Here is a 27,154-nt window from a genome sequence, read left to right as displayed (position 1 = left end):
CTGTACTACTACATCGTGTGCAAGCGATTTCTGCAAAACGTAATCTGTGCAAATTACAATGCGTGGAGCATATCCCTATAGGGCACTTGAGCTATACTTACAGCGATCGCGCTGATTAAAAGCAAATGTTTGATGTCTAACTGAAAGGAGCAAGTAATTTTGATCTCAATATACAGCCCCAAAGGAATGGAAGCAAATGGAGCTGGTGGAGCCCCCTCATGAAACACCGGGTCGATACTGTACAAGAATACCATTCGAAGTGATTAGTAATATCGTCTCGTCGAGTGCTCTCTTTGTGATCAAGTGAGCGTCTTCTATTTTCCGCCATCGCTGCGATGTTTTCGCTTTACCGTAGCCGAAGACAAAGCCATTTCGCGTAGTATCCAGGTAATTATCCAGGCTTATCCCGGCAGTTTCAAAATGGAGTCAAGGATTGTTTACTCGCGATGTCACGCTGTATTAGCCGCTGACGTAGGAGAAAGGTTACCCGGTTAAAATTCGGAAGATATCCCAGGAGTGCAAGTAAAGTGCTACATTACGACTACACTGTACGACGAGGGTACGACCACGGCCGCTCTGTTTGCTTTAAACACTTATGAATAGACCGATCTCACCAAGCGTTCCACGCATGCGTGACGCCGCCATAACTGTAGTTCGTAGGAGGCAGACTGCAGTTCACGCGACAGCTCATGCTGCCTCGCGCTCTGCTCGCGCAGACCTCCAGCAGGGTTGTCGCGCGTGCAGAAAGACTACAGCTCCCACGATGCATGTCGGCAGCGGTGGCGTACTCAAACTAGCTGTGAGATTGGTCTATTCATTTGCTAAGACACACCGATAATGAAAATTGAAAGCGTGTGCAAAATGAGTTTAAAAAGAAACAATTAGGATTGGGTCTTCGGGAAGTTGTAGTAGCCAGTTTTCAAAAGCACTGAATGCGTTTTTACTTTTGTAAGGGGTAAAATAGGGGAAAGGGAAACGTACAATTTCTTTACACGGTTTTGCTAGGGAAGTTTGAGTCGCGTACCATTGCTGTGTGTTTTGGAGGGCGTGCAATGGAAGTGAGAACGTGTGCAAACTCGGTATTGTTCAAGTAACAGTGTCACGTGTACGGGAGTGTACGATAGGCTGTGTTATAAAGGCGTGGCGCTGGTTGTGTACACGAGTGCAAACTCAGTGGAAGTCTTGTTAGTGGTGACATCTAAAACACGATCTATAATAAAATTTATTCAGCTGTGTTTGAAACGTGAGTGTTTGTCACTCGTTTCCTTTGTAGTCCGTCGTCTCTAGTTAGAGTCATGTGTGGCCACTGATGTTTATGCTTTGTTTTACCATAAGTCAGAGCGCACTAAAGGCTAAAAGAAACACAAGCACATACGCAGAGACTGACAGCGCAAAGTCACGGCGCCTTCCCTCAGCTTGGGTGCTTTAGCCATGGGCAACACCAGCACAGGAAGACCACGAGCGCTGTAACGTAGCACTTCACGAGCTGATACCTTGACGTAAGCGAATCGTCGCGCGGACTGCGCTGTGATTTAAGATAACAAGAGGTGTAACATCTCTACTCCAGTACTTATTCCAAGAGCGCGCACACGCCAAGATGACGGCAGAAACCAACGTTCTGTCTCCGGCTTTCGCCCCACGCCGGTTTGTTGACGCGACAAAATCGAAGGCTACCTTGTCAGCGATTCCTCGAACCGAGGTAAACGTTGTGTAGTGGTTGCTTGAGTCGACGTTATTTTGGAAAGAAATCTATCCCTTGCTTGCGCATACTTCGAAAGGACGGTCCGCGTTCCAGACAGCTAAACTGATTACTCCTCGTCCGACGACTTTTCCACGTTTTCCTGTCCACGATAGCCGAGAACGATTGGATTACGTATTGTCAGAGCTCGCGGACACGCGCGTGTCTCATGCATCTTGACGCCTTCCTAATTCTCTTAAAGCAATTAACTCCAGGAAGCGGGCAACTTTCGAACCGCGTGGACACGACAACTTCGTTTTTTGCTTGTTTTTGTTTTTCAAGAGGAAAGAGAAAAGCGAGGACGCGCTCGCTTCGGTCATCCAGCACAGGTCCATTTCTGCGAGGCCTGGGGCCCGAGCGTTGTCTCTCGTAGTCCCAGAACGCCGCCTCGTTGCGAGCGCGGGACCGCGCGTCGGAGCCGCCTCGAAGCAATTGATTCCGAAGGCGGCGGTGGGCGAGCGCCGAGCGAGTCAACAACGCGGGCCTGATTGTGGCATGACGGCAACGCCCGTCCGAGCTGAGCAAACAAGGCTCGGGGCGAGCCGGGTGTTGGTGCGGTGTCCTCGCGTTTCTTGCCCCACTTGACCAACGAGCGGGACGGTGGGGACGTCACTAAGGACGAACTTCAAAATTCTTCGGAAGAGCCTGCTTTCTATTTTTTGTGTGTTTTCTAGCAATCAAAAAGCAGAATCAAGTTCAACGTTTTCTCTTCTTTTAAAGGGTAACCGCCCTCTGCAGTGGCAGTGGGATTGGTACATTTTGAAATAGTACACATTGTGACATTCTAAGCACGTACTGACTTATTGAGGTGGGCTAGTAGGTTAAGCACTCTTACCACGAAGAAGCGATCGCCGGCCGTTAACGTTCTTGCAATCAAAAGTCTGTCATAAAAACTACTATTATGATGGAAGGTGCCCTTTTTGGACGCTGTCCTAACAAGTAATACGTGGGGTCCAGCCATGGTCATTAAAAGTAAAAGGCGCAAAAACGCCGATGTCGTGTTTGTGCTAACAGTGCTGCTCAGGGCACATTTATTTGATTTGTGTTCTTAACATTTTCGCAATCAAAAACCTGATTAATTTTGTTGTAATTATTGTATATGGGAATCAATAATTTATGTTTTTATTAACTGTAGCAAAGCTGGAAAGACACGGCCTTTTGGAAAACAATAAATGAAGTAAAGCATGTGAGTTTTGTTGAGTTACAAGTTTCCACTTGAGCCAGGTAGTGAGGTAAAATAAACAGTTACCAATATAGCATACAAGCTCCTCGCCAAATCTGCATACTCCAACATCTGCTAAACATTGCACCACCTTAATTCTGGTGGAAAGAAAAAGAAACAGCTTTAGGCTGAAGAGCATAGAAGCGAAATTTAGCAAATATATTGAGACAAAATACAGATGAGTATTTCTCACAGATCAAATGAATTAGCAAATTGAGTAAACAAATTGTTATTCATTAGCTACAAGGTCTAGCTCAAAGTTGTATCGAGAATTTCGGACTAATATGGAGGTGTTTCTTTTTATTTTGAAGAGGTTTAGAAAAAAATATATCTGCTACGTGCTTAAAGTCTTTATTATGCATTTAACAAGATCGGAAAATAACCATCACAATATTTTTTTTCGATGAACCAAAATTATTGATAATTTTGTATTTAGTGTTTTTATGGGTCGCTGTGCAATATAAGGTTTTTGGGGCAGTCAGAAATAAAGGCGGGACTATTTCGAAAAGTTTGAAAAACGTCAAAGGGCTTTGATATATTAATTTACCCATTCCGGGTACTTGTCGCCTGACTGCAAACCTGGACGCTGAAAAAGCGCGGGAAGTGTAACCCAAAATAATAGCTAGTAGAATGGCTCACTTGTTTGGGATGCCTCGCCATGATTTAAGCAGCAACTCGTCGCAGTGCCGATATTATTTTATTCTGTTCTAAATAAAATAATAATACTACTCATTTGCAGTACTTGCGAGGCAAAGGCAGTGAAATCACTGAGTGTGATGAGGTAGTCTAAAAAAACTGGGCACGGATATGGAGGCTGGATGGCACAAATTGTATCCATGTCATTTTTGCCTAAATCACTACACCCGGTTTCCGCTAGGGCTCTTGAGCGGCGTCGGGCCTGATATACTTTCATCCGTGCAAACTGGCCACTACCTGGCTTAGGCGGGCGCGCTATTGTGGGCTGTCGGCGGTTTTAGGCAGAGTGTGAAGTGCCAGCAGGAGGTGAACGGCCGGGGATTGTCATGTGCATGGCCGCATGCGGCACTTAGAGAAAACTCTTCCGCCACCGTGAAATTCTAGCGTTTTCTGTAGAGTTTTGAGGGTAAAATCGCTAAAAAACAACGGATAAGTGAAAGAAACGAACAACACAGAGCGCTACTTGGAACTGGCGTTTATTCGCTGAGAAACATACATATATGTACACCGTAAAATTACGACATGTACGACAGAAATGCGACATCATCCAATCAATGCTTGTCTATCTGCTATATGCTTTACGAAAGATTAAAAAAAAACGCCATTTCAGTTGTGGCTCACCTTATGCGCATAAGGTGAGCCACAAAATAAAGAAAGTGGAGGAAATATATATGGTTCCTGTATTACTCTCAGCTCATCAAATATTGGGCAGATTATCTGGAAAAGTAGGACGAGGGGAGCCACGTGTGCGTGTATGTCAGAAGAAACATAAGACCAGGTATGTGGAGTGCAACGAGGGTGTGGTATACAAGATTCATTTATCATGTGGCAAAGTATACATTGGCCAATCGGGTCGTTGTATAAATGGTAGGCTCAGGGAACATGGGGTGTCAGTAAGATCATCACCCTCCAGAAATCTGGCTGTACACAGTAACAGATCTGGATGTGTCCCAAAGTTCGACAACTGCATTATCTATCTTATCCTGAAACCGAAACAAAATGACAAGGGAGATATTCGAAGCGCTCTTCATATCGGAGTGCTTTGAACGCACGTGCGAAAGCGCTCCATCAACCTGGACAGGATTCCCTCTCCTCTATAATTGCCAACCAACGTCATGCCACCTGTAACAATATCACGGGCTGGATTAAGTTCCCTTATAGTCAAACTAAAAACTATCATCTTCTACTGAGGCAGACTATATTAACTCCAAAATTCTTACAAACACTAATATAATCGCCAGCTCATGTCTGAGCTTCATATTTTCCAAATCTGTCTCCACTGGCCGTAGTCCAAATGATTGGTGAATCGGGAAGATAGTCCCCGTCAATAAAAAGGGTAACTGATCACTCGCAGCTAATTACAGTCCAATATCTCCATCTGAGATTCCACCAAAAAGCTCAAGCATAATCGATTACCTTAACTTGATTAATTTTTGTTACGCTAATAAACATGGCTTTCTAAAAAAATTTTTCTTGCGAAACTGAACTTGCAGAATTTACTCATGAGTGCATGTTAACACGACCTTCGATCGAGTGCCTTTGTTCGAGTGCCACATAACCATCTCCTCTCTAAGCTTTCGGTGCTTGGCCTTGACACAGCCATCATCTCCTGGATTCATGATTTTTTCAGTTCCCAAGTACTGTTCAAAATAGGTAGTAATGATAAATAACTGCTAGCAAGCGTAACTTCAGGTGTTCCTCAAGCCGCATGATGTTCCCCACTCTAATTTCCTATATACCTAAACAAATGTCCGTATGAAATAAAAAAAAAAAAAATCAGACTACCCCCAAGGATTGCGTCATTTACCATCATGTCTCTAATATCTTCGATCATCTTACTGCATAAAATGACCTAACATGAATCGGCGCTTGGTGAGATCAATGGCTTATGCATCTTAACCCCGAGAAAAGCAAACTTATATAATTTAAGCTTAATAATAATAATAATAATAAATATTTATGTTCAAGTGCCCAAAAACAACCAACAGGTCTTTTCTTTGGTACACATAATAAATGAGGAATTAAAATAACAGAAACATGGCAAAAATACACAAACGTTACAAATTGGCAACAAGCACTTTCATTTTCATCGCGAACACCCGAGAGTCGCTAAATATATCCACTTCAGCATTGTGGATGCGGTTAAAAAGCAGTTAGCAGCGTGATAAAAGCGAGAGATCACAGACAGTATTAATGTAAAAAGTACTATGATTTCTAGTGGGTCGGGAGGGAACATGTAAATTAATATCATTTAAAAGCGAGCCACAATCAGATACACCGTTTACTAACTTATGAAAAAAGACTAAGTCACGTTCCGCTCTTCTATCGGACAAGTTTGTCAACGAAACTTTTTTAAGAAGAAATTCATAATCAAAATAGAAGCGACGATGAGAGTATTGATCATACACAATGCGTATTAACCTCTTCTGTACATTTTCAAAGTTCAATGCCTGAGTTTTATTTAACGCATTCCAAGCTACTGAAGCAAATTCAAGTCTAGACCTGACTAGGGCACAAAATAACCGAACCAAGGAAGCCGGGTTATTAAAGTGCTTCGTAATACGAAATATAACACCAAGCATTCTTGTTGCACTGCCAACGACAAATGACACATGGGCAGTAAACGTTAGAACATTATCAAGGTATACGCCAAGGTCTTTTATGACAGAAAGACGTTTGATAGGCATCCCCTCTAAAACATAATCGCAGTCTATTATGGTGTGACGCCTTGAGAAAGATACGACTTTTGTTTTCAATGGATTCAGAGATAAGTTATCCGCTGTACACCAAATAGCAATCTGTGAAACATCATGCTGTAGAGCGTTGCAGTCGATAGAAGAGTGAATATTCATAAAAAGCTTGATGTCATCGGCAAACAACACAATTTGAGCGTTATCAACATATGACGGCAAGTCGTTGATGAATATCAAAAACAACAACGGGCCAAGGATGAAGCCTTGAGGGACACCAGATGTGGAAAAGAAGTGGTCGGAATGACTGTTATCTACACAAACTGAGTTCCGTCGAGATGACAAATAACTACGGAACCAGTTACATAGCTTTGGGCAACAACCATATGACGAAAATTTGTGTAACAGCAATTCATGGTTTACTTTATCGAAGGCTTTAGACATGTCAAAAAAGATACAATCAACTTGTCCTCTGTTTGGAAGAACAGGGGCAGAGTAATTTAAAAAAGAGCAAAGATTTGTTTCAACCGAACGTCCCTTCAAGAAACCATGCTGACACTCTACAAACCTATGCCGAAAATAAAAAAGAATCCGGGAATACATAACCCGTTCAAAAACTTTAGAAAATCCAGATAGCAAAGATATTGGGCGGTAGTTGCTTTTCACAGAGCTGTCACCTTTTTTCAAAACTAATACAACAACCGCTTTTTTCCAAAGGGAGGGAAAAACACCAGAAGTAAGAGAGAGGTTGAAGATGTGCAACAAAATAGGTATAAATAATTCGCTACATCCCTTAATAATAAATGATGGAATAGAGTCAGCTCCTATAGATAGCTTCGGTTTTAATTTTTTTATTGCTTCCGCAATTTCAACGGCATCTACTCTAATACCAGACAAGAAATCATGGCAGTTGGTTTTTATTTCTTGCGGCTGAGTGCTTTGCTGAAAGGTTGAATAACAACTGCTGAAGTAATCAGCAAAAATATTGGCAACTTCTGTAGGCGAAGATATATAGTTAGCGTTGTTATCTGTGCGGAGACAAAGACCTTGGTTAAAGTTGCGCGTGTGTTTCTTGGCATAGCGCCAAAAGGTTTTAGGGCACCGGTTTAGGCTACACTCCACTTGTTCAAGGTGCAAGCGTTTGTCCCTAGCGTACAGCTTTTTAACTAGAGCCCTGTAAATGCTAAACTCGGTATAAAATAGAGACAAACCCGTACGTTTGAAGAGTCTATGAAAATGGTCTTTTTTACAAAGGTAGATTTTCAACTCTTTGGAGAACCATTCAGGGTGAATTGAAGGCTTGGAAATGCGCCGTGGTACAAATGCATCAATTGCGTTTTTAACTATGGACGAAAACGTCTCGGTCACCAGCTCAACATCATTTATGACATGAAGTTCACTCCAGTCAAAGTTTTGGAAGTATTTGTACATGTTCAGGTAATCGCCTTTATGATAGCAGTACGTAGTGTAGGGATTTGAAACTGGCATCTTACGAGGAAGAAAGAGCCCAACTGTGAAAGGTGTGTGAAACAGATCCATTTGTACCATTGGACTCAAAGAAGGAGTTACATAGTCAACAGACACGTTAGATAAAACAAGGTCAAGGGTATTTCCAGCGGTGTTCTCAGTTGTGTTCAGTTGATTCAACCCACAAAAGTTCATAAACTCCAACAAGCATGTGGCCTTATAGCGTGTTATCAGGTTGTTGCTCTTTACATGACCAAGTGTCCAGTCTACTCCTGGAAGGTTGAAATCGCCGTAAATCTGCACTCTATACTTGCTGAAATCTATATGAATCTTAAGTGCCTCCAGATGCTCAACGAAGACCATTTGATCAAAGAGTGGTGGGAAATAGTAGTTACCAACTAGATAGTTGAAACCGTCACGAGATTTTATTTCTAACCATACACACTCAGAATAGGATTCTAAGTCGATACGACGATGGGAACAAAGAGATGCCTCGGCAGCAATTAAAACACCACCACCAAGTTTTTGACCAGTGGTTTGATAATCTCGGTCCTTTCGATACACTTTGTATTTAGGTGTAAAATAGTTTGAGGTAGGTATCCCATTGCACAGCCATGTTTCTGTAATGCAGACAATATCAAGCTCAGTTGTTATCAAGTTAGACATAAACTAGTCGGCCTTTGTAGAAAGGCCCCTCACGTTTTGGTAGAAAACGCTAAGCGTTGACGCCATTATCGGGTGCTACTGTTTCCACGTTATAAACACGCGTACTGTCAAGGCGGCCAAAAAACTGGTGGAAGATGCTACCCACCGGCCAGACTTCGGGTTTGTTTAGCGCTGCGAAAACTGCCTCGTCACAAGCCAAGTGAAAAGAAGAGTATGAAGGAAATCTAGTTTTCATCTTTGAACAGACAGGTGTTCGTCCCTCCAGAAAAGGGTCTATCAGAGCTTCAATATCATTCACAGACGTTTCTGGGTCTAGTCTAGACACCAATAGCGCCATATGGCGTACGGGCGGTGGCGCAGCATTTACCTTATCAGGTTTAGCGGTGCCCGACGAAGGTTTCACACGTCGCCGAGACTTGACAGGGACGAAACCGTCATCCACCGTATTCGCTGATTGTAGTCCATTCAAACCAAAGTTCCGCATTGGGAAATCACGTTCAACAGCACTCACTTCGTCTGGATGTGAAGTCGTTTGGCCAGGGCGCTTTTCTTGACGGAGGGTGGACGAGGGTTGATTTTGCACGTTCTGGGGCAGCCATGCTGACCGAGGAGGACTGTTGGGTACAGGTGTAGGCGTAGCTGGCGGCAGTCCAGTGACAGTAGCGTATAGCGGCTGCGATGAAGGAATTAGAGGGATTCTGTCCAAGACGTTCTTGCGGAGTTGCAGAACTTCAGAACGAAGACTTCTGTTCTCAGCGCGGAGGCACTGGAATTCCGCCGTCAGTATGTCCAGTTTGCCGCTCAAAGTTTCCAAGACACGCATGGAACTTGCAGGAAAAGGTAGGCTCTCTTGCGCAGAAGCCGACTCACCGTCCATGACGTTCAAGTTTTCGTTGTTGACAGACGTTGAAGCGCGAGCAGCTTTTGGCGACAAGCTGCAACGCCGAGTGCAGCCAGAGCACTTGAAAGTGCTTGTCCCGGCTTCCATATACGTGTTGTACTCCACGAGCCCCACGTTGAGGCACTTACAGTGGAATTTTCGGCTGCAGCCTGCCGAACACACAAGGAATTGCTGCTTCGAGTAGAAGCGTGCAGCACAAGAGCCGCACACGTCCTTCGGCAGAGCTCCGCTACACATCATCCTTCGGCGGCATCATTCTGGCGAATGATGCCGCCGTTTAAAGCCGCCGTTTAAATTATGCCGCCGTTTAAAGCCGTTTACAACTGCATGTAATGCCGAATTAGAGCGCAGCTCTTGAGGAGAAGGAAGGGAAGGGACGGAGAGGGGGCGATGCCCCTCCTCCTCTCCTGCTCGCCTCCCATTTAGAGGAAATTTTTCGCTAAATTTAGCCGGAAAAATTCCCCGCTAAATTTAGCGGTCAAATTTTTGCGCTAGATTTAGCGAGATATTTTTCAGCTAAATTTGGCGGGACAATTTTCCGCTAAATTTGGCGAATAAATTTTTCTGCTAGATGTAGCGGAAAATGTTTTCCACTAAATTTAGCGGGGAATTTTTTCCGATAAATTTAGCGGGGAAATTTTCTGCTAAATTTAGCGGGAAATTTTTCCGCTAAATTTAGCGGGGAACTTTTTCCGCTAAATTTAGCGGGAAATATTTTCTGCTAAATTTAGCGTGGAATTTTTTCCGCTAAATTTAGCAAGGAACTTTTTCCGCTAAATTTAGCAGGGAAAATTTTCCTCTACATTCAGCGGGAAAATTTCCGCCAGATTTGGATCGGAAATTTACCCATCATGCACCGCGCAGTTACGCCGACGCCGACGGCGACAGCGAGGCCGATGCCGCTCAAGCCGGCAACGGGCGCCTAAGAGCTGGGCTCTAAAAAAGACACCGACAAGTAAAAATCACACACACACGCACACAAACTCTTTTTAGCATTTTATAGTTATGATGCATTTTTACAAATCAAGGTTCAAAGTTACACAAATTGATGCCCTTTTTTTTAAATGAAATGGGATATCGATCACTTACAATATGGTGGGGTAGTTTGTTCCAGTCAGTGGTGCAAAGTACTAAGGAAGAAAAGAAGAAAGTCTTAGCATGGCAATGAAATGTTTCAATCCTGCAGGAATTATCTAATATGGATGATTAAAAGTTGGCAGCCCAGCATATGCAGATTGAGTAATATACATCTCGAAAAAAAAACAAAAAAACAATCGGGCTATTTTTCGTCTTTTTTCTAGATGAGAAAGATTTATGCTAGCTTTTATAGCGGAGACACTAGTCTCGGATGAATAATCACTGCATATATATCTGGCTGCTTTGTTTTGAAGATTTGAGCCTCGATTTAGTAACTTAGGTGTGGATTCCAAATTATGTTTGCATATTCTAATTTTGGGAGGATAAATGTTTTGTACGCGAATAGCTTTGTTTCTATGGGAGCTAGATATAACGTCCACCTAATGAAACCAAGTGTTTTTAGCGCGCTATTTGTTATCTGCTCAGTTCATGATAATGAGCCCGTAAAATACACGCCCAAATACTTGTACGACGAGTGTTCTAGTGGTTGTGAAAGGAATGAGTACTGGGTTAGCGTTTTAGTAGAGGATTTAGTTACGTACATTTGTTTGCATTTACGAGTGTTATTGTTCATTTGCCATAGGAAACACCATGATGATATAGTATCTAAATCGTCTTGGACAATATTGCGATCATTATAGGTGCATTAATTTTCCGATAAATAACTCAAGCATCAGAGCAAAGCCTAATTGTTGATTTAATTGACGATGGTAGGTTATTGATATATATATATATCTTAGAAACAATAGAGGCTCGAGTACACTACCCTAAGGAACACCTGATGCAACAGCAACGGGGCGCCAATTGCAAGACAAGTATAAAAGTAATAACATTCTAAAACTGTGATGTGCTGGTCTCTTGGACTCTGAGATATCATACATTGAAAAATGTATTGAACATCTTTTGATAAACCTTTCTTAGACCTTTGATAAATCTGTATAGGTAAGAAATTCAATGCACTCTGCCTGTTCAAATATAGTACTTGTTTTGCAGCAACCTACCTGGTTGCTACATTGAAAAAACACCTGTGACCTATTTCTTGGCAATGTCATATGTGAAAACTATCTTTGCAACAAAAGTACCGTAATACCTGAGTGCTGCTCCATACGCTGATCTACTTCGACAGTACCGAGTCTGCGATACGACACAGGTATGTTAGGGCGGCTAAAAACAAGTTTTGTGCACAAACAGAAGGGGGCATGGGAGCTTCATATTCAATGTTGCTTGCATTTGCAATACAAAAGATAGTCGTAAATAAGAAATTGGTCACTTTTGAACACTGCGAAACGAGCCTCCTGGTATCCATAAGTTGTGCAAATATGACACATGCATCTTAGGTGCTATTGATTTTGTTACACCGAGACACAATATCTGTGCAGCCTTTACGCTGTAGCACCACAAGGTACCCAAGAGCCTGCTACAAGGACACTGACTATCTGCAATCACACATAAACACAGATGCACCGAGTTCAGAGAGCAGTTGCTTTGCATGAGGACAAAGCGCAAGCACCATGCTGGCCGTACAGGAACTAATTTATTTAACATTAATTTCTTAGCATCTTTATTTAGATGTTGCACTGGCACACACAATATTATTGTCACCTTGCAACAAAAGGTTCTTCAGTTGAATATTTTCACTGCAGTCCAACACAAACTTCAGCTCGAGCTCACAATGGATTCATCATCACAGGCGTCAGACATACTCCTCCTTGGTCTGAGTTCGCTACTTGACATCCGTGACGGTTGGCAGCGAGTGTCTTTAATTGCAGACTTTCGGCCTTTCGTTTCTTTTTTTTGGAATTTTGGGAATTAATGCGAACATTCATCTTGCTAGAAAATTTTCACAAGAAAACGCTTGTGCGTGTTCTTGTGTGTTTCAAAATGAGCTCACTCGTATGTTTATTTTTACAGGCGTCGAAGTCGGAAGTCTTTTTTGGTGAGTAGTTTCATTATGAGGTATGTAACAAGTTGGCGCTGGCTGGGCATCACGGATTGTGGAACAAAATAGTTGTGTTCTACAGCATTTACACAAAAAAATACAAGCCCTTCTATAACGATTTTTTTTTTCGCGAGAGCATAATCTTCCTGTGCGAGCAAACTGTAGCCAACTTGTTTCGTGCTGTCGACGCGGACTTGCATTTTTCGCCACTCATGTCTTTCAAGGTAGTGTATACTGCACGGCTGGGCACATAGCCTAGGGCTGGGAGGGTGTGTCGTATTTTTTACAGCCCAGGGCCACATAGCAGGTATACCATGTTGCAGATAGGGCGTCAAGTATCCGCTCGCTTGTGAAGATCTTCCTAGTTTCCATCCGTGCTAGCTGTAGTGATCGTTGACAGCGTGCTCCTCAGCAGTATTTTGTTTTCGCCTTCGTAAATGTGTCTTGTAGATGCGGGATATTAAAAGCAAGCTAGTGGCCTATACATTCCGAAGCCATATTTTAAGCTGTCAGTTTTCAGCTTGTCCCATGGAGGCCGTACAGCTGCCTGAGTTTATCAAAGCAGTATCCGGGATGTGTATTTTACCGCTTCTGCAGGAAATAGAATGAAAAAGGAGGAAACCGTATTAATCCAAAGAAAGATAATCTAATCGGAAAGGGTTATAAAAGTACAAAAAAAAAAAAAAGAGAGAAAAGAATGCACTCCTCCAAAGTGCAGCTGAATTGGTTCCGTATTTGAGAGAAAACACTGGCATTGTTTCGATCTCATATTTTGGATCACGAACATCAAAATTATTTTTGAATTTGATCTACCGAATGCCGAATGCGCTATAATAATACAGTCATGTCTCGTTAATATGGGCGCCGTTAATGTGGATACCCCGCTATATGGACACCACTTTTAGGGACAAACTGGGAAAATAATGCATTTTTGTCTCGTTATTATGGACAACTCACATTATGGACGATTGTTTACGGAAACAGAGGTGTTCATTTTAACGAGATATCACTGTAGCAATAATAATAATATTAATAATAATATTGATAATAATAAGAATAATATTAATAGTTTATTGCTACCAGCAAAGAAAAGTTTAGTATTTCGGATGCATCAAAGCCAACAGGAGTCTTGAGCGACGCCATCCTCCAATAAAAAAACGATATGTAGTTGTGTGGCTACAGAAAATAAAATAATATTGTGACGATTCGTTGTGGTCGTCAATTAATAATGGGCTCCGAACTCAGGAAAGACACGTCAACCTCCGAGATTCCATGCAGAACTTCCTTCTTTTTCTTTATTTTGATCTCCTTCTCCTCGCGCTCGCACGCGCGGCACCGGAGCTCGCACGAGCCCCACGAGTCGTCTTTTGCGGCTCGTCACATGCCCAGGTTTCAGAAACTGTCGACCCGACAGTGAGCTTTCAAGAGACAAAAACAAAACAACAATAAACAAATACCGCGCTCTTAGATATGCACGCGAGTCAATAAATATGTACATACAAGATGCTAACTGAGAAGACACCCTATAAACAAGGGTACATTTTATAAATTACGAAAGTTCAGTCATCGGGAAGAGGGTGTGCAAAATCAGTGACTGGTGTAAGATACGGCTTTAGTTTCTCCACGTGCACGCGGCCTTTACCGTCCATGAGTTCAATCTTGCAGTTCACAGAAGAGAACCGGCTCACAATTCGGTGGGGCCACAGAACCATCGTGTTGCCTTGAGCCCCACAGGTGGTGTCTTTAACAGAACGAGCTGGGCATTCTCGAAGGCGATGTCCTTGCGTCTCCTGTTGAAGTAGCTCTTTTGTTTTTATTGAGCGAGCTTTATGTGCTTGGCCGCCAGTTTCCGAGCTTGGTTCAGTCTCTTGTGAACAGCGACTGAATAGCCCGATGCATCACGTAGTTCAGCGAGCTCCTGGTGGGCATAAACGACATCGAGGGGAGCACAGGGTCACGGCTGTAGGCAAGGTAAAAAGGTAACTGACAGAGGGTGTCCTGGAATTCTTTATTATAGCTGAAAACAACGTAGGGAAAAACGTCAGCCCACTTGTCGCCTCCGGCTTTTGTCAAATTGATAATCTGCTTGAGCGTCTTCTTCGCCCGCTCGCAGAGGCCGTTCGCAGCAGGATGGTACGCTGTCGTAGACGAGTGCTGGATGCCACGGTGTTGAAGGTACGCCGAAGTTGAGCGTGCCATCATATGAGAGCCACGATCAGTGATAATCAGTGCTGGGAAACCGTGCTTTAAAATGATTCGACGCTCGATAAATTTTTGTACCGTAACCGCTTGAATGTTCCGCACAGGCTTGGCCTCAACAAATTTCGTGAGGAAGTCGATGGCGACAATGATGTATTTGCAGCCTTAAGGTGTGTTAAGTGGTCGAACAATATCTAGCCCTATCGTGTGAAACAGGGAGTGTACTTCAATCGGTTGCAGCAGTTTAAGAGGTGCCGCAGATGACATCTTCATGTGTTGGCAGAGATCGCAATGCTTGACAAAGTTCTTTACGCCCCTGAAGAGTTTCAGCCAGAAATATTTTGTGCCAATAGCTTCGAAGGGGCGTCTGATGCCCATGTGTGCGCCGTACTTTCCTCCGTGGAATTCGCGCAAAACTTCGGCTCTCTTCGAGTCAGGAAGGCGGACCAAGAAACGTTGATTGTTGGGGCCTTGATCCCTCATATAAAGGACTCCGCCATGAACAACGAACTTGTGCCGTGCTCGCCTCAGCTGTTTACGTGTGCCATCACTACCGTCCAGAAGTTTAAAAACGTCGTGGCAATACAAATCCTCATGTTGGTCACGTGAGAGATCCTGAGCCCGTTGCAGGAAGGCCTGAGATGTGACAGAGAGAACTTTGTCACATAGCTCCAATGTTGACTGCGGAGTACGGGAGAGGCAATCTGGCGCTGTGTGTAGAACTCCTGACTTGTAGATGACCTTGAAATCAAACTCTTGCAGGACGAGCAACCAGCGCAGTAAGCGTTGGTTCCCCTCCTTGTAACGCATCACCCAAATAAGAGCATGGTGGTCGGTAACAACTAAATTTACGACCCATGAGGTACGGGCGAAGCTCATCCAGAGCTCACTTGACGCAAGAGTTTCCATCTCTGTTGATGTGTAGTTGGACTCGAAACCTTTGGGGGAGCGACTCAAGTACACTACAGGTATGAATTTTCCGTCTTCGTCCTCTTGCAATAGTAATGCTCGCAGCACAAGCTTGGAAGCGTCGGTCTGAGCTTGGACGCCAAAGCGTACGTCTCCCGGAAAAGCTTAAGAAGAGGTGGTTCACACAGGGCATCCTTGAGGGCTCCAAATGCTGCATCTTGTTGTTCATTCCAGAGGAAGTTTGTTTCTTTATTGAGAAGTTCGCGCAAAGGAGCAGCAAGAACGCTGTAATTTGGGATAAACTTCCAGAAGTAAGATCACAGGCCCATGAAGGATTGGAGTTCCTGGATGTTGCGAGGAGCCGGAAGCCTATGGAGAGCTGCCAACTGGGAAGGGTCTGGAGAAACTCCATGCTCTGTGGCAATGTGTCCAAGGTACTTGGCCGATGTACAAAAGAAAAAAAAAAACACTTTTGTGGCTGGAACTTCAGGTTCGCTTTGTAGAACCTCGAAAAAACGTTTTGCAGGTGAGTCACATGCTCGTCAAATGTCTTGCTGTAGACAAAACAATCGTCCATGTACACAAGTGCGTGGTCGTACTCGGCATTCTCGATGATAGTGTCTACCGCACGCTGACAGGTAAACAGAGCACCCTTGAGTCCAAATGGCATCCTGAAGAACTCATTCAGGCCCCACGGAGTATCAAAGGACGTTTTCTCGGCATCTTCTGGCCGCATGGCAATTTGATAAAAACCAGAAACCTGGTTCATGACAGAGAAAGACTTGCTCCCCGTCAGAGTCTGCAAGGCGTCCTCAATTCGCAGAAAGGGGTAGAGAATGTCTTCAGTGACCACGCTGGTCCTTCTGTAGTCGACGCACATTCCTGTTGATCCGTCCTTTTTCGGGACTAAGACCAAGAGGATGCCAACGGACTGCGCGATGGTTGCACAATCTTGGCATCAATGAGATCCTTGATCATCGCCTTGACGAGATCACTCAGCGGCGGCGACAGTCGACGTAGTCTCTGGGAGACAGGTTTCGCATTACCTGTCGGAATGGAGTGCTGCTCAGGCAGACAGTTTCCAACATCAATGCTGGTTCGCGCCAAGCAAGCCATGTTTTTCGCAAGAAGCTCTTGAGGTGCCAGCGTTGAACGAATGTTGAACGTGACACCCTATCAACCGATAGTGGTTGATGTTGAGGGCCGACGATTTCCAAAGCATTCGGACGATCCAGGTCCTCCGGCAAAGGCAGGCTTGAGCAACTTAAGATGGACGCAGTTTCGTCGTCGCTAAGCTCGATGTCTTCGACACACGTGACCCCCCTAGCGACTCTGACAGTAGTATCAAAGGGTAGAGCCACTGGTCGAGATGACGGGTTGGCCATGAGTACGTAGAACGCGCTCTCGGTTTTATTCATAACTGTGGGTTCAACTAGAAGGCAGTGACGGTCGTAGAGTGATTTTGTGCCGCTCACCTCTATCTTCGTTGATCGTCCTCGGACAGGATTCTTCAGGCGTGCTTGGACAAGCATTAGGTACTGCGGAGGCATCAGCTGCTCCGTAACGAAAATGACCTTATGACATGTCGTAGGCGGAGGAATCAAGAAGCGATTTGCACCCCGATCGATAATGGCCTTGAAGGCTGTCAGAAAATTGTCATTAAGGAGCAACTTTTCTTTCTCAAGATGTGGAACCACGATGAATGCCTGGTTCAGCGTCTGTCCGTCAGCTGTCCCTGTGGCAGTGGCTTCGCCGAGGCTCGTGAGGGATTGACTCCTTGCACCGTGGAGACGGATGGAAGAAGGTTGAATCAGAAGGCGCAACTGGTCGGCGATGGAAACGTAACCGTCGCCCCCGAATCCAAGAAAGCTGTCAGAGGCTGTCCGTTCAGTTTAACCCGAATTGTTTTTGTGTCCACTGCTGCGCCACATGGGATGCGCCGAACTACTGACGACCTCTCGCAGGCGTCAGAGGCATCATCTTGTCGTTTCCCTGTGTCGGTACTGCAGTGGACTCAAAGCGCTGTTCCTACTCCGAAAATTCTTGTGTGAGCTCCTGCGGACGACACGTGACGAAGTGCCCGCTCTTCTTAAAATTGAGGCACACTGGACGAACTTCAGTGTGCTGAAACGAAGAACGTCGAAAATCCTGCGAAGCTTTTGACGTGCGTTTAGGCGACACGTGCTGCCTCTTTTGCTTCCCAGTTGGAGAAAGAGGCTGCTGACACTGGCCGTCATCCGCGTTCCGATGAGGCGGCGACCGGTCCTGCTTCGAGAGCGGGAAGGAGGCCCTACTGAAAAAAAACCATTTGAAATTCAAACGGGTGGCAAACTGGTAAATCAAACGGGTGCAAACTTGTCGACCCGTTTAGATCAAACGTGATTATGGGATACGGGTAGCCGTTTGAAACGGTACCCGATCGAAACGGTACCCATTTGATACAGGTGCCCGTTCGACCTTGCACGTGACCACACGTTTGAACGTGCCATTCGAATAGGGAAATTATGCGCTAGCCCTAAACGGGGATCGTCTGGTAGGTTGGTTATCTTAAACTTATTTAAGATGTTCCGAAACTCATAAACCTATTTATAACATGGAGGAAACACGTAGAACAAATGTGCTCACGTAGGTGCTTGCAAATGGACAGGAAAACAGACACAAAAGATTGTTTTCAATTCTCCTGAAAGTTTATTACGTCTTCTGTAGACAAGTACAAACGGGCAAGCGATCTGTGAAATGTGAGAGGCACTCTAAGCTTTTATACAACTGAGAAGATAGCAAACCAAACAAGAACCGAGGTAATTCTAGACTATGAAGGTTGACTTCCGGGAAATTATTCACCCGGCTGCCGCGAGAATAGTGGCTGCATAATCATATAGATAATCTGGAAGAGTACGAGTAGAAGAACGGTCAATCGGTGCCAAGAAGTAGGTTGCAGTGCACTTACCATAAAAATAGCGGACTTGAAAGATGTAATCCGTGATAGTTGTCGACACAGTCAAAGCAGGACAACCACACAAACACAACTGAGAGGGAACGGCTTTTTGAAAGTTTCAACACGATGTGGCGCACAAGTGTCAGTTGCCGAACCCAACCAAACCGCAAGAATTCCTGACTTCTTCGAAGAATCGCTTGTTGCCGATATAGACGTAGGACTTTTCGAACACTGATAGCTTTGGTGCACATCCAATACATGCCTTGCAAGTACGTCATAGGTTGACGTCACACACAGGCCACGGCCATCCTGGTGGTTGAGTTGGTCGAGTTGACCGCCATTTAGCCATGGTGAACTGCGCCGCGTTCGGCTGCAATAACCGCTCGCGTAACAAAAAGAATGACACCGGTAACTTCAAGGGCGGTTTCTACCGTATACCGGCGATTGTGACATCGGAGGGCCCCGAGGCAGAGCGTCTGTCGAGGGAACGAAGGCGCGAGTGGCGGAGGAGGCTGAAGCGAGACGACTTCGATGATGCGGCCACACACTATCGAGTTTGCGGAATACATTTCGTTAGCGGTGAGTGATGGACCTTTTCTAACGTGTTTATGTTCGTGCAAGCTTTGCATCGACACCGCCGGTTACGGAAGAGCGAATATAAACTACATATGAGCGATTCCCCCAAGCGACGCAGCGATGCGACGCAGCGATGCGACGCGACAGGACCCGCTGCCGCTCACTCCGTCGAAACCACATGCAAGTCGCGATGAGCAGCAGTGACGGGCGATGGGTTCCGGAAGTCTAGAAACGAGCGACGAGACAGCGACGGCAAATCTCGTCGCTCGTCGCCGCCTTGTGCCGTCACATTGAGTTCGGATTGAGAACGCGACCACAGGGCCCGCATTCCAGTGATGCAGAACTACGGCGGACGATGCTCATCCAGACCGAAACAGGCAGGGGTGAGGATCGACCGCACGCCGGGACGATACTCATCTAAACAAGCGTCGTGCGGGCGTGCGGTCGTGTATCAGTACTGCGTAGTGCACCTCAAACACCCCAGGCTAGCAGTCCTGCACTGGATAAATGGCTTATGTACTGCGCATAAGCAGTGTCACCGAAATCTCTGGCAGGCTAACCTCACACTGTCTAAAGATCTAACGACAAATTTTAACATTTTGGCTTCAATCATCTAAAAATAATTTGTTTGGAAATTTTAGGCAAACCATCAGCATTGTTCGATATCGACCATCCTGACTGGGCCCCCAGTCTGAATTTGGGGTACAAGAGAAAGGTCATTGACAAAAATGACAGGTACGTAACATACTGTGAGGGAAAAGGATGGGTCCCAGTTAAAAGGATATTAGCATGAAGTACAATGCTTCTGTTTACTCTGCAAACAGGTACAACCGTCGCAAGGCGAGAAGCGCTGCAAACAAGAGGGCTCTGCAAGGTATGTCACCACCTCACTTTCCTAAGATAGTGTTCAAATTCGCCCTCTTTTATAATTCCTGTTAACTGGTTCCGATTTACTTTTTGATGACCTGCCAGCAGCTAGCAGCTCTGGAATTCTAACTTGTGCTGCATACGCCTGCCCTTCAGCTGCTCAAGACTGCCCCCCTTCTGCTGAGGACGGCCCTCCCGCTGAGGATGACCCTCCAGCTGAGGACATCGAAACTCAACTGGGTGGGAACGCTGCTCTACCGGACGACCAAAGTCAAGTTGAGCAGATAACGGTTACTAGAGGTACGCTTCTGGTTAGAAATCAAGCTTGTGGCCACTCTGGTTGTATGAAACGTCCGACCAGGTTGCTCGCATGTTAATTATTTGTGACCACCACATTTGAAAGGGGCCAAGGGCATTCAGTCATGCGAGGGGTGCTCCACCTTTCGTGAAAGGTCAGCGAAAAAGTAAGCGAGGAGCTTTTTCGGTTGCAGCATGCAATGAATGGTTGCCATGACTGAGTGTTGAACCAGTGTGTTGTGTCGTTCTCTGAGCCGGGTAGCTGCAAGGAAAATCTGACGCTGGTGTCGAATGTGGAGTGGTGTTGGATTGATTTTATTGCTGCCTGCCTCGGAGAATGACACGACACACCCGTGCAGCGCATAGTCATTAATTGGCGTTATTGTCGCGTGCCATGACCCAGAAAGCCCTTGCACATACCTTTTAATGCTGGCTTTTCAAAAAGGCGGAGTGCCCCTCTCATGTCTCAGTGCCCTTGGCCACCTCATGGAGATGGCCATAAATGATAGCCTGCCGGCAACCTGGTGGCATGTTTCAAACTACCAGAGCACCCACAAACTTGTGCTACCAAACCTTTGTGTAACAGTCTGGGTAACAAATCATTATTCTTCAGGAACACAGGCAGATGACGGCTCGCGGGAAATTGCCGATCGCCTAAACCAGGAGGTCAACCGACTTCGGGTGGAGGTCTATTCCTTGCGGGAAAGCCTGAACGCACGGTGCCTAACTTATGCTGCCTTCCTGAGGGAGGACGAACTAACCAAGTTCTACACGGGACTGCCAAACTTCAAACTTTTAAATGGTGTTTTTACACTCGTGAAGGAACTGGTGAGGCACAGCCCCATTAACGCCTTGCCTCAGTTCCAGGAGTTTGTGGTCACACTGATCCGGCTCCGGCTGAATGTACCTCTCCGGGACTTGGCATTCAGGTATTGTATTTTGTTTATCTGTCAGAAAGCATGCACAGTTTACATTGTGTGTTACAGCCTTTATTGGCCTGTCTCAATCTCCAAAGGCTATTAATGTTTCTTTTTTCGTCTGTATTGACCACTCGGTCTTCATTTTCTATACTTCCTCCTCCTTTCTGTCATCACAGGTTTGACGTCTCCGAAGCCACCGTCTCAAGGATTGTGATGAAGTGGATCGACGGCCTGTACTTCGGCCTGGAAAGACTGGTCAGGTGGCCGACAAGAGAGCAGCTCGTGCACACCATGCCGATGTGCTTCCGTGTTGCCTTCAGTACTGACGTCGCAGTCATTCTTGACTGCTTTGAGATTTTCATAGAGCGTCCAACCTCGCATCTTGCCCGGTGCCTCACATGGAGCCAATATAAACACAACAATACGGTGAAATACCTAATTGGAATTGCTCCTCAAGGAACAGTAACTTACATTCCTAGGGGGTGGTGCGGCCGCTCGAGCGACAAGCTCATCACTGAAAGCTGCGGGATTCTGGGTAACCTGCAGCCTGGCGACTTGGTCCTTGCTGACAGAGGCTTCACCATCGCGGAGTCAGTTGGCCTCTGCTCTGCACGACTCAAGATGCCGGAATTCACCAGGGGACAAGCCCAGCTAGCGCCTTGGAATGTGGAGGCCACGAGGAAGCTGGCCAATGTGCGCATTCATGTAGAAAGAGTGATAGGGCTCCTCAGGAACAAGTATATGATAACCAAGAGTATCGTGCCTGTAGACATGCTCTCTGCAGTTCATGAGGATGATGCAACCACACTGGACAAGATAGTTTTTGTTTGTTGTGCTTTGACGAGTGCTTGCAGCTCTGTTGTACAATTTGATTAACTCTGCTTGTGTGCGGCTTGGAACACTGTCTTCACTAAACTGTCTGCAAGGCTGTCTTTTTTTTTCTTTTGTCAGGAACTGCGTTGTCCCGTTTTCTATGCTATGTTTTCCTAAGTTAAGAGTGAACAAGGTATGTGAATTTTTGTTTTTGCTCGTTTTCAAAGCTTACAACGAGTGCCGTATGTAGCACACGAGTTATTGACAGCGTGTTGTTTATTGTGATTGTTCTCAACAAGCTTAAGTAATTGCTCCTTGATGTGCATCATGGGGCACTTTTGGGATTGCTAGGAGTGTCATGATGCAATATTTTAATTTTTGTGGGTGAGTAATTATTGCATAGTCTCTAAATTGTTTCCATTTCTCCATTCTGCAATAAAAAGGTGCGTTTATTAGGTATAATTTTCTCCTAAAGATGCTTTATAGAGATGGAAGTTCAGTTACAGCAGAAGTTTCTATCAATGCCACATCGAGAATGAACACAATATATGGACAGAAAACAAATGCCCCTGAATTAGTAGAAAAAATTTCTTTGAGAAGGGAAACCTAATTATAAGGTCTAAATAAACAACATTTTGCTTCTTTCGTTTGAACACAATTTTCTTTATTTGCAATCTTTGTACAGCCATTGGCCTCGTGGTGCTTCTTTTTATTTACACTCTTTGCACAGCCATTGGCCTTGTGGTGCTTTCTTCATGCCGATGCATGCAAAGTGGTACCATTTTCGTATGCATTGAGGATTATCACACATTACCATCTTGCCATACTCTGGCCCATCACAGAGACAGTAGACGTCCTCGTCTCCCACATTCTCGTATGTCTGTTTCTGTACAGGTTGTGACGTATACCTGTATCGCAGCTCTGGCAACAGTACGCGCTTGAAGAAGTGCATACTCTTCAGCAACATTGTGGCACAAAAGTCATTGTCTAGAAAGATTCTTTCAATAAATATCTCCTTCGTCGTCCAGACAACGTAGTCTGAATACTTCACCTGGCACAAAAACATCTGCATTTGTACTTGCCAAAAATGTGAATGTTTTCGTTTTAGTTGAAGGACATCTCCATCGGGCAAAGTGATACTACTGCTGTTCCAAGAAGTGAGCTCTAAGACAGTACACTCTCGCAGGCTATACGGGCACTTCACCTCGAGTACGCCTGCACCACAGCAATCGCAACTAACGACTCCATCAGGTGTAGCTGCGAGGAACTGGTGATCGAAGCTGATGTGCACGCCTGAATCGCAACACTTGAAATTTGAATGTCGACTAGTCATTGCTTCAACATACTGTGCCCTTGCACGGGGTTCATTGTCAATGCCCCAAGTTGTCGCTGCTGTGGTGAAGATGTGTTTACTGGGATAACATATCCTCTGCACCAGGCTTGGTGAGGGGTCTTCTATTGATGTGGAGCAGGCCGCTTTCGCGCATGATGCAGTCACCCTACCGGCACGAAATGAAAACCATTTCCTACATGATGCCTGGGCTCTGGTTTCTTTCTCAATAAGGTGAAGAACCTGCACAAAAAGAGAAAAATTAGGGAAACGTTGCCAACATCACATTTCCACGGATCATACCTCTCGTTCAACTCTGATGTTGCTTGCCAACTTGTCGCATTCCTCGGAGACTTCTTCCCATGATGGTGCTACGCAGTCCTTGAACAAAGTGCACAGAAGTGCGGACTTGTACTTTGCAGCTGTCGGTACGTAGGACTCTGCATAGCCATCAACAAGCGAAAGGAAGGCTGGCCTTAAATTTGATGCTTGAGCGTCGTCCAAAAACTTGTTCCACTGTTCGTCGGTCGGTCTCAATGGAGTCGGTCTTTGTCGGCGCAGTGCTAAAGTTGTTGATGGCTTTCCCTCATCCATTCGCCTTTTCTTAGTTACTGCAGATGAGAAGTCAACTTTCGCTATTTGAACGCATGTCAGTTTGTTGCAGTATGCTGGAAGCCACTCATTCTCTTTGTCAGTGCAAGTTAGTGAGTCTCTGTGCTTCACCGCCACTTGAAGGTAGAATAAGATTGCACCAATGTGAGAGCAGGCCTCTCCGAGACCAGCCATACAGGTGCAATGGGCAGCAACAACTTCACCGTCCTGCTTCACTAGTATCCATGGCTGCAGGCAAGTTTCCCTTGTACTTTGGGAGTGGTTCACCTACAAAATATTAAAGAGAAAGATTTTACTACATTTAGCGACCTTTTGACATAGATACTGTAGGCAGATGTTTTAATGTGCAAAGAGTGACTCCCGATGTACTGGTCGAACCTACTCGCGCATCTGAACGTCTGCTTACGTGCACAGAACTAGCCACCTTTGTGGTCCCGCCGCCGCCGTCGCCGCCCCCGCCCCCGTTTTACGGAATGCCCAGTTACCCTACAACCTACAGTGAACGCCTGACAGATCTTTAACGAACAACCCGGAACATGCAATTTCGTTATGGTTAGATTGGAAGTCTCTTACCTTGCCAATCACGACAACATCGTTGTTTGGAAGGACTTTCAGTCGCGGCTCTTGAACCCACCCACTCGTCAGATAATTGTGCGATTCCAGTGACTTGTGTGCCTTGAACTGCTCCCGCGTAATAAAGCTTGTCTTGCCGACAAGATAGTCCTTCACGTCGCACTCTTCTACTTTGGGATAAGCGCTTGTATCGGTCACGGTCTCGTCAACTGACAGCGAGAGTGGATCTTTGCCGCCGCACATCAACACTTTCTCCTCGTAGCGCGATCGCACCGACGCCGGCAACTTCTGCGCATACTCGCTCAACAACATAGTAGATTTGCGTGAACACGTTGTTTGAACTTGGAATTACGTACCTTTGTTGAAAAGGCGACGCATTTCTGCACTCGCGCGGGCCGCGAACGGTGCGCAAAGCCGTGCCGTGGGCATACGCGCGGTGCCAGTCAACCACCAACATGGCAAGGGGCGCCGCCCCTTTTCTAACCTGACGTCACTTGCAAGGCATGTATACGTTGTCGAGAGACATCCTAATAAGACCGCAGGATTAGGCGACAGATCGAAGCACGTGGACGCGCTAAGTTCGAGCTGGAACTGACAACAAGCAGACAAAGAAAAAAGCGGCTGCTAGGCGCACACTTCCGGATCTCGATGCTTATCAGCGTGTAGCTCGCGCGCGGGTGCGGGTCACGTGACGGGTGGCAAGAGAGGAGGGAGAGGGCGAGGACCACAGGGACAGCCCCTCTCCCTCTCCCCAGGCATTCCAAAAAAATGTGTTTCTGTAACCTCGAAAAAAAAAAAAAAAAAAACCGCGCGCGCGCGCGCATTTTGGCACGTTTGAATTTGGGAAATGGCGGCGGGGCGGCCAGAAGCTCGGCTTGCGCCCGAGCGAAGAAAGTACTCAGCGCGAGATCGTAGTTTGACTGCTGCAACGGCGGGCGTGCTCTCGCAATGCTCGATGTTCTTGCAGCCGCGTGTACGCGTGCTACCTTCACTGCGTCTTGAATTAAAGTGAAACGGAGTCTAGACGTACACCCTTTCACGCGGTCGCGTCTTCTGCGAGAGAGATTCGAGCTGAATAAGTAAATTGAGGCAACAAAGATGGACAAAGTTTTAAAGTTCTGTCAAAAATATCGGCTCACCAACTCGCGCCTTTACGTAAAACAACAACAACAACAAAAAAGATGTTAGTTTTAGTTTCAGTATAAGCGAGCATCAGCGCAATTGAAATATAAATATAATTACTTGAATTACGCGGACGATCTAAAATCAATGAACCGGCGCTCCCAGCCTTCCGGAAACATTGGCTGCCACGGCTGAAACGCCAGGCGTGCCCACTCCGCCGATCTGTACGTTCAGTATCAAACGGGCTCCGGAGAGCCGTTTAATTAAACCGGTGCAGTTTGCAACATGGTCACCGGTTTGAGCAAACGTGCGACAACTTTGCCCGAACGAGTCACCCATTTGCCCAAACGGGCGACCCATTTGCCCAGACGAGCGACCCGTTTGCCAAAGGAGTGACCTGCTTGTCCAAATAGGTGACCGTTATGGCTCATACGGGGGACCACTTTGAGCCATACGGGCGACCCCTTTGACAAACTGGTGACCAGTATGGTTAAACTGTTACTGGTATGAACCCGTTCATTTTCATATAGGCGCCAAATGGTTTTTTTCAGTAGGGGGGCGTTTTCCTGGTTAGCTGCGCAGCTTGAACTGGCTCTGCAGCTACAGTCAACGCCGATGTCTTTGGTTGGCTGAAGACTACCTGGTCGAAGCGGAAAAATGAGTCCAGCAACTCATCCAACAAAGCAAAAAGCCTGTCGAAGTAGTGCTTTCGTGGATTGTCAGGCAGTATTGCTAGGATAACCCTGCATTTATTCGCCTCCGTCTCCGGGTAGCTGCACTCCTCGATGAGCTCCAGTTTGCAGAAGGCGAAGTCTGTGCCGGTCTTTACCGAATACTGACTTGCGCCGAACATCCTCTGTTTCGCTGCCACTTCGCTGTCTAGGTTGTAACGACGACGGAAAGCGGTCTTCATTTGCTCCCATGTTGTTACCTTGGTTGTCTTTAGGTGGTACCTCACCGACATGAAGTCGTTAAATAGAAGCTTAGATACAATCAATACTTTAGCTTCACCTGGTGCGACTTTAAACGTCTGGAACCAGAAATCCATCTGGTAAAACCAGGCTATGATGTCCTTGCCTAGCTGAAAAACTGAGCTGACAGCGACGTTATTCAGCGGCTATCTCGGCCGGTCTGATGCGACTGCAGTGTCTGCGGATGACTCAGCTTGAACAGGAGCTTTTTCTTGGGTGCCTTGGGCCTCTTTTTATTGGCGGACTTTCTCTCTGAAATGTCTTCGATAGAGATTGCGCTGCACAGCGATTCTGCCGACGAAGTGCTCCTCATCTTTGCCTCGAGCTGATCAAGACGATCTACGACAAGTGCCAGCAGTCCGCAGATCAAATTCTCTGTTGCCTGTAGCTGTCTGTTGGCGGCGTCGTCGAAAGGACGCGATTTGTCCTTTAGCCGGTCAATCGGTTGTGCAGAGGTCGCGTTCTCGAGCTCTGCTAGCTGTAGGCGTAGCTGCTCCACCTCGGCTTTCAGGATTTCCGTGTCGCTGACGACTAATTGGTATGCGGCGTCCTTGGCGTCGTCATCCAGCCTTCA

At 45.8% G+C, this 27,154-nt stretch overlaps 1 long non-coding RNA gene across 1 annotated transcript; it reads left to right on the top strand.

The window, feature by feature from the left end:
• The first annotated feature begins 19,741 nt into the window (after window positions 1–19,741).
• On the top strand, window positions 19,742–20,135 carry LOC115310834. Its single transcript, XR_005717998.2, has 3 exons — window positions 19,742–19,810; window positions 19,900–19,949; window positions 20,099–20,135. It is a non-coding gene; the product is annotated as an uncharacterized LOC115310834 (long non-coding RNA).
• Window positions 20,136–27,154: the final 7,019 nt, after the last annotated feature.

Source organism: Ixodes scapularis, unplaced genomic scaffold (genome assembly GCF_016920785.2).
Source record: "Ixodes scapularis isolate PalLabHiFi unplaced genomic scaffold, ASM1692078v2 PGA_scaffold0__279_contigs__length_252992795, whole genome shotgun sequence".
NCBI lineage: Eukaryota > Metazoa > Arthropoda > Arachnida > Ixodida > Ixodidae > Ixodes > Ixodes scapularis.
The sequence above is the reverse complement of the archived record's forward strand: the minus strand, read 5'-3'. Positions and strand labels throughout refer to the sequence as shown.